This window comes from Nematolebias whitei, chromosome 3, assembly GCF_014905685.2.
Source record: "Nematolebias whitei isolate Nwh7 chromosome 3, NemWhi1, whole genome shotgun sequence".
NCBI lineage: Eukaryota > Metazoa > Chordata > Actinopteri > Cyprinodontiformes > Rivulidae > Nematolebias > Nematolebias whitei.
This window is the reverse complement of record NC_056500.1, coordinates 56,747,203-56,755,779: the sequence shown is the minus strand read 5'-3', so window position 1 is coordinate 56,755,779 and position 8,577 is coordinate 56,747,203.

The window sequence follows — 8,577 nt, the reverse complement described above, 5'->3', positions numbered from 1 at the left end:
AATGAAATAACAGTTCCTGTCCCCTGAAGGCCTTCAGAGACAGGTTGTGGTCAGAGGTCTAGTTCACTACACAGGCCAGCCGAGGAACATAGCACCTCCAGCGTGTCCTGGGTCTTCCTCTGGGTCTCTTCTCTTTAAGTAACTATGATTATTAAAAAATTATTTACCTGTAAAATCCCGTCTTAAATCTGGTCTTGTGTGGGGGTTTTCTTACAGTTTCGTGTTTTGGTTGTTTGTTTTTGGTGTGATTTTTTTTTTTTTTAAATCACCGAGCGAAAAATGTCTTTTTTTAATAAAACTTGTCATGTTCACTTTAGCCTGACAAATATCAGTCAGCCACCAAGACATCGAGGGTTTTTATAGTTTTTAATAGGATGAAATCTGTCAGGAGAGCTGTGAAGATGGACACCTCTGTGCGCCCTCTCGATAAACGGGAACGGAATTTCGCACAAGACACCGGCTCTTTCTGCACTTCGGCTGCGCGCGCATCCGCCATGTTGATAAACAAATAATCCGTCTATAGACGGAGAAGTATGTTAGACTGGTACAGGACATGTATGAGGACAGCAGGACAGTGGTGAGATGTGCTGTAGGAGTGACAGATAGCTTCCAGGTGGAGGTGGGAGTGCATCAAGGATCGACTCTGAGCCCCTTCTTGTTTGCTTTGGTGATGGACCAACAGATGAGGTCAGGCAAGAATTCCCATGGACTATGATGTTTGCAGATGACATTGTGATCTGTGGTGAGAACAGGGAACAGGTGGAAGAGAACTTGGAGAGGTGGTGGTATGCACTTGAATGAAGAGGAAAGAAAATCGGTGGTAGTAAGATGGAGTACGTGTGTGTAAATGAGAGAGAGGCCGGTGGAACAGTGACGTTACGAAGAGCAGAAGTCCCAAAGGTGCAGGACTTCAAGTACTTGGGTCAACTGTCCAGGAAAATGGGAATGTGGTAAACGAGTCAAAAAGAGTCCAGGCAGGATGGAGAAAAGTTTCAGGTGTCATTTTTGACACAAAGGTTTAAGCAAAGGTCAAAGGAAAAAATTACAAACAGTGGTGAGACCAGCTATGTTATATGGTCTGGAGACAGTGGCACCAACAAAAAACCAAAAGAACTGGAAGTGGCAGAAATGAAGATGTTGAGGTTCTCCTTGGGAGTGACAAGGACGGATAAGATTAGGAATGAGATCATCAGAGGTACAGCACAGGTTGAACAACTGGGAGATAAAGTTAGAGATGCCAAACTAAGACGGTTTGGACATGTCAAAAGGAGGGACAATAGGATGTTAGAAATGCAGCTGCCCAGAAAAATACAAAAGGAAGACCAACTAGGAGATATACGGATGCAGAGAGGACATGGAAGTAGTTAGCATGAGGACAAATAATGCAGATGACAGTGAAATGGAGAAGGATGACTTGCAGGGGCAACTCCTGAAGAAAGAAAAGCCAACAGAAAAAAAAAAAATAGTTAGCTTTACATAGATAATTTTCAATATTAAAGTTGTATTTTGGATTTATTACATAATGGAATTCACAGAATCAGTAAGTTCTGTGGGTTACTGTAAAATTTCAGTGTAAATTTTTAAAGTGACATGTACTTTAACGCAAGAAGCTGGATGATCTGTCGGGGCAGACACTTAGTCTTAGGACAGAAATGGGAGGACTTTTTTTGGGTGATGTGTTGTCTATGTTGGTTTTTCTGTTTAATGTCAGTTTTGCATTTATGTTCAAGTTATTGGTAGTCACTGTAAATAAATGACACCATAACTCAGATGTTGTACCTGATGTATAAAAAAACAGGGAAGCACTTTCTCTTTAACAAGGTTTTGAGTTTGTAACTGAAAATAAAGTGATGTTTTTGGAAAGCAATTTTGTAATGTCTACAAAGTTAGTGTGTACCAGGTTGCAGTAGCAAATTATGATGGCCCATCTGTCAAAGTTTGATACTGGTATTTTCTTCTTTGAGGCCTTTCATGGGGCTCTGTACCCATATCAGATGCTGGGAATTATAGTATATCTCTTCCCCCCCCCACCCCCCCCCATCCTGTCTACCTCTTCCATTTTTGTTCTACATTGTCAACCTCTAAGAGTGATAGCAAGTTTCTCTCTTCAATGTCGGAGCACTGGATACAATGTTGTTTCTGGGTCAATCTGGATTATGAGTATCAAAGTTTCCATAGTTCCTACATCCTCCTCATATATATCCGCTCACATATAGTAGCTTGCTGCAAAAAATAGGTGTCAGGTAAAAAAAAAATCAACATGCAGTTGCAAAGTTTCTGAATGTCAGAAATATATAAATACCAGCAAAAAAAAACACCTTCAATTGCTCATGTATACCTACTGTATTTTCCGCCTTATAAGTCACGTTTTTTTTTGTTGCATAATTTACATGCCCTGTGACTTATAGGCTGAAGCGACGTATTTATGGATTTTCCCCCCTTATTTATAAACCAATTTTTGGCTGAGATTTGACCGTTTTTATTCATTCCGACTCAAAAAAAATATTGAACAGTACCACTTTCAGCCACTTGATGGCAGCAGAGTAGTAGTAGCAGTAAGGCATGCCGTTTTATCATGTAATAGATAAACATGGCTATAATGACAAATTCAAAAAAGTTCAAGACATAAACAACTGGACTTTATTTATTATACTTTATTGTTTTTTTTCTTGAACTTTTTTTTTAATTTACCATGTCCTGAATGACTGAGAATCTTCACCAGCTATTGATGATACAATTGACTTGCCACAGTCCCCCCACCTTCGTTCTACTCCCTGCTTGGACCGATCGTGAAACCAGCTGCACCGCCCTGGCAAAATGCAGCTAATTTGACCATTAAAGTGCATTTATTAAGCAAATGTTAGACTAAGACACAACTTTGCTATAATTTTGAGCAAACAAATAATTGTTTAGGTGCTTTTCTTGTTAAATTTCGAAGAAATAAGCCTTGTTCCTCTTCCTTTTTTCCTCCCTCTGCGCGCTCCCGGAACACAGAGGCAGCAAAACTATTTTTGAAATTCAGCTGAGTTGACCATTAATGTGCATTAATTAATTAATTAAGCAAACGATAGACTGAGACACACATTTACTATAATTTCAAGCAAACAGATAATTGTTTTTAGGCGTTTATCTTGTTTAATTTGCACAGCGACTCGTCGCATGCACTCGTTTATTTCTGCGTATCAGCTTTCGAAATACAGCTGATTTGACTGTCAAAGTGCATTTATTACGCAAATGTTAGACTGAGACACATATTGACTATAATTTCGAGCAAACAAATAATTGTTTTTAGGCGTTTATCTCGTTAAATTTGCAAAGCGACATGTTGCATGCACGCGTTTACTTCCGCATATCGGCTTTTTAAATGCATCTGATTTGACCATCAAAGTGCATTTATTAAGCAAGACACACATTTACTATAATTTCGAGCAAACAAATAATTGTTTTTAAGTGTTAATTTTGTTAAATTCTTGTTAAAGTCCTCCCGTGCACGCTCCCTCGACCGCCATTTGGCAGCCCATCCATTTTTGGCTCAACACCGGCTACATTTCCGGGTTGCCAGCGGTGACGCGTAACAAACGCGACGCATCAGCGGTGACGCATAATAGAAACGATGTATACGGCGAAGTAACATATTTATGGATTTTTCAACTTTATTAGACAAATATGGACTGATGCGACTTATAGGGCGGAGTGACGTGTACAGCAGAAAATACGGTAGTTTTTCAGTAGTAGCGCTTGCGGAATCATCCTGTTTATGCTAAAACACTATTTTGTGTGCTAAAATATGTGTGTGTGTGTGTGTGTGTGTGTGTGTGCGCGCGTGTGTGTGTGTGTGTGTGTGTGTGTGTGTGTGTGTGTGTGTGTGTGGTGTGCCAAACTTATCTTTGATATTTTTATAGATTTAGCTAAAGAACTGAGAACAAATTGTGTCAATGGGCAAATGGACTATTAGTAACAAAGTGTGTAGAGAATAAAGTTGAAATTTGTTCTTTTATAAGTTGTCTATTGTGGGTTGACAAAGTTTAAGTTTATTCCTTAAGGTTGAGATACATTTCTTGTTATTTTTATGCAAAGTACTGTAGGTCTCAACTGGAGTTTAGTCATCTCACGTCAACTGAAAGGACACTGAACCACATTCACACCACTGTATTTTACATATCTCTTGACAAGCTGGTCTTCGTTAACATGTGTCAAAGGCCTCACACATACTTTTCACACAAAAAACAACTGCTAGGCAAGTTGGCATGCAGTAATATGTAAATATTCATGTGACTGAGGATTCTGGTTGACCCTACCTTTTCACATGAACAGTTTATTTATTTCTGAGCTGCAGATGAGAGTCAAACAGGACACATTTAGCTGTAAACAAGGCACAAGGCATACCATGTGATGAAGTAACCAAATGCTTTGAGAAGCAAATTGACATTGAATTTGATTTAAAATGATGAATAAAGATCTCTAACAATTTGGAAAGACTCAACGATACCTTCCCAGATCAAAAGTCACAAAAGGGATTGAGGGAAATTTAATTCTATAATATTTTACTTTGCAAGAGTGAGAGGGAATCTGATTTTGATATATTTGGCTGCGAGAGTGAGTGTGAGACAATTAGATTAGTGATATCTTTGGTTTGTTTGATATGTAACATCAGTCTCTTTTGTGAAACTCGATGCCTTGTTGCTGTCAGTGTGATCTCCATCCAGTGCTCCCCAGAGACAGCAGATCCAGGAGAAGCTCAAGGTTTAGACATGTCTGTTGTAAAAGACCTTTTCCTCTTGGCTGCAGTGTGTCTTGGTGTCTTGTTTCAAGGTTTTTCTCTGAGGAGTGTGGCCAATGTCTGCTTCCCAAGCTTTTTTGTTTAACATGAAGCATCATATACAGATTAATACACCACCAATGTAAGAGATACTGCCATTGATCTGTCTCAGTAGGATAGAAAAATAAACAGCTGCCATAACAAGAGTTATTTTAGTCTAAACTTAAGCATGCATATGACACACAGACCAAAATCATATTGATCTTGGTCTCAAATGTATACACTGAACAAAAATACAGCAAAAACTTGCTATACTTTCCCTCAAATTTGCCACATCTGTGGCATTGTGCTGTGATAAAACTGCACGTTTTAGACAGTATTTTTTATATATTTTTTTGTGGTCAGCCTAAGGCTCACCTGTGTAATAATCACGCTGTCTAATCAGCATCTTGATATGCTACACTTGTGAGGTGGAAGGATTAACTTGGCAAAGGAGAAGTGCTCACTAGCACGGATTTACAAAAAATAGTGAACAATATTTGAGAGAAACAGGCCTATTGTGTGAAAAGAAAAAAGTCTTAGATCTTTGAGTTCAACTCATAAAAAATGAGAGCAAAAACAAAAGTGTTGCATTTAGGTTTTTGTTCAGTATAGCTCTAATCACATAGGACTTCTTGTTGGGAATTTGCTGCAAGCCAGAAAAACATGTTAACTCATGACTATGAGAAGTTTGTTCTTAGGAATCATATGAGTCAGCTCCAGGCTGGGATAGTACAAGTCTCCAAACATCACTTAAGAAATAATTTTCTATTTATTCTCCTAAGTTACTAAGACAATGTTTTTATTTGGTCACACATTTTTCCCTTACTTTGCTCAAGACTATCAATACCCAATCTTTTTTTTTTTTACAGAAAATGTCCAACATTATTGTTTCTTATCTTGAGTTCTGTAATGATCTACATACACATTAAAAGATATAACGAAGCTTGGTTTATGGTTTTCAGGATAACTTTTTACATCCTCGAGCTGAACAAGCTTTTCAATTTTATAACAGATCATTCCCAAATCATAGTGGCTCAGGAACAATATTTGTAGAACAGCAATTATTGAAAACTTGAATATAAGCTGATTTGTCTTTACATAAACAATCTTCTCTACTTTTTCATTCTACTAGATGCAAAAATACCTGCAAAGAAATACACCATCTGGAGTCACTGTGTGAAATTATAACCAAACACCTGTTTATCACATTTAAATTGAAGCCAAAACCACATTAGGTTAGAAAGAACTGGAAGTGCCTCCGATCCTCAAAGCACCAGTCCTTCAATTTATCATTATTACTTATTAATAATAATATTATCATTATTATTTTGTGCCCATTTCAGGCAGAATATATTATGGTATAGTTTCCGTCTGTGCATATGCATGTGCAACTGTTCGTATGTACCTACATAAACTTTCTCTTGTTTATAAATGTTGATCTGCTCAAGACAGTTTATTGGAACTTCATACGTATATGAATCATCACTAGATGGAGTATCAAATATACTGTACTTTTCATCACCCCACCTCCAGCGTAAAGGTTACAAATCAAAGTGAAAGTTAAAACAAGGTTTTTGCTTGCTCCTCCAAAACTTCTGATCTGCTTTTGATAATTTCATGAAATTTCATACACATATGCATCATTGCTAGATAGAGTGTCTTATACACCTTTCATCACCACAGCTACAAGGTGATACAACTTGACACATAGATGCATCATTATTACTCACAGTGCCCTGTACACTTTTCACCCCACCTTCAAGGTCAAAGTCACAAAGCAAAATCAAATATCAAATAAGGTTTTTGCTGTGGGCAGCACGGTGGCACAACTGGTAGAGCTGCTGCCTCTCAGCAAGCAGGTCCTGGGTTCAAACCCCGGTCCAGGGCCCTTTCTGGGTGGAGTTTGCATGTTCTGTCCGTGCATGCGTGGGTTTTCTCCGGGTACTCCGGTTTCCTCCCACAGACCAAAAACATGCATGTTAGGCTGATTGGTAACCCTAAATTGCCCCTAGGTGTGAGTGAGAGAGTGAATGGTTGTTTGTCTCGTTTGTCTCTATGTGTCCCTGTGATGGACTTGCGACCCGTCCAGGGTGTACCCCGCCCCTCGCACAGTGACTGCTGGACATGAGCACCGGTGACCCCCATGACCCAAAATGGAATAAACGGGTAAAGATAATGGATGGATGGATGGATGGATGGATGGCCATTGCTCTTCCAAATCACATCTTCTGATCCAAGATTTTTTAAATACAGCTTCTACCACAACTCCCACCACTACAGTCTCAAACTCTTTTCATCAACCTCAAAAAGTTAAATCTGGTCCTCTGGACATTCAAAAAACAAAACAAAGCAAAACAAAAATGTAGAAACATTTCGGATTGGATCTGCCCCATGCCTAGTTTTTAATGCAGAACGCTGCTTCGGGATGGGGTGACAAATCTGATACATGTAAATGTTCTGTTTTTGAGTGGAAGGATCTCATGCAGACCTACTTTAGACAGAAACCTTACAAAATGCTGAACAGGTTGAAGTGGTTGTGGTGTTTTGGTTCTGTTTGTTTCCAGCACTCAGTGTTTTCCCTTGTGTTCAGCCCCTGTCTCACCTGTGTCTAATGTTAATCACTGCAGGTGTCTGTCATTGTCCAAATCAGTGTGTGTATATTCAGTTCACTGGTGTCTTGTCTTTGTCTCGGGATTATCCTTCTATGATGTCGTGTTCAGCCTTTTGTCCTGTCAGCCCTGATCTGCCTGTTTCCAGTTTTGTGAGTAGCTGCCCTGTCAGCATTTTGATTTTGTTTTGTTTAATAAATATATTTTTATTATTCCTCGAGCGTCCTTGTCATCCTCCTGCACGTGGGTTCAAACACTCCTGACGGCCGAACATGACAGAATCCCGAGACCATACTGAACCCAGCGGGAGGATGATTACTTTGTTCGAGTTTTTGGCCCGTGAGGCAGAGAAGACTGCCCAGAAAGACAGAGAAAGGGAGGAGAGGAGGAATCCATTTTGGGGGACCCGCCTGGCCATTAAACCTGGGTCCTCAGCCTCACAGCCTCTCCGTCCCTTTCCGCCTCACGGCGCCGCTGCACCCTGCTGCCCACCTCCTCCTCGCTTTCCTTCGGAAAGAGGGAGGCAAATCACTGGTCCTCCCCGAACCCAGCGCAAGAAGGGGAGAGCTTTGCGAGAGGAGGAAAAGCCCAGCCCTCAGTCGCCAGAGGAACGGCGGAAAATTTTGCTGGGGGGGGAGGTACCTGTGTCCCTCAGAGGAGCAGTACAGCCCTCCCTCGCTGGAGGAGCTAGAATGGTGGCAGGCTTCCATAGTGGCAACGTATCTGGCTCCGCTTCTGCCCCACTGCGAGGAGACCCAGGTGGATGCTCCTCATTCCAGTCCTCCTGAGGGGTTCATGGCTCCCTAGCAGCAGCTCTGAATCCATCACCTGCTGCTGCAGCTCCGTCTCTGGTTCCTGGCTCTCCAGCTGCAGCTCCGGATCCATCACCTGCTGCTGCAGCCCCATCTCTGGACCCTGGTTCTCCAGCTGCAGCTCCAGATCCATCACGTGCTGCTGCAGCCCCGTCTCTGGTCCCTGGTTCTCCAGCTGCAGCCCCGGCTCCATCACCTGCAGTCTCACCTCTGGTCCTCGTTCCTGGCTCTCCAGCTGCAGCCCTGTCTCTGGTCTCCATTCCTGGTTCTCCAGCTGCAGCTCCGTCTCTGGTTCCTGGTTCTCCAGCTGCAGCTCCGGATCCATCACCTGCTGCTGCAGCCCCGTCTCTGGTCC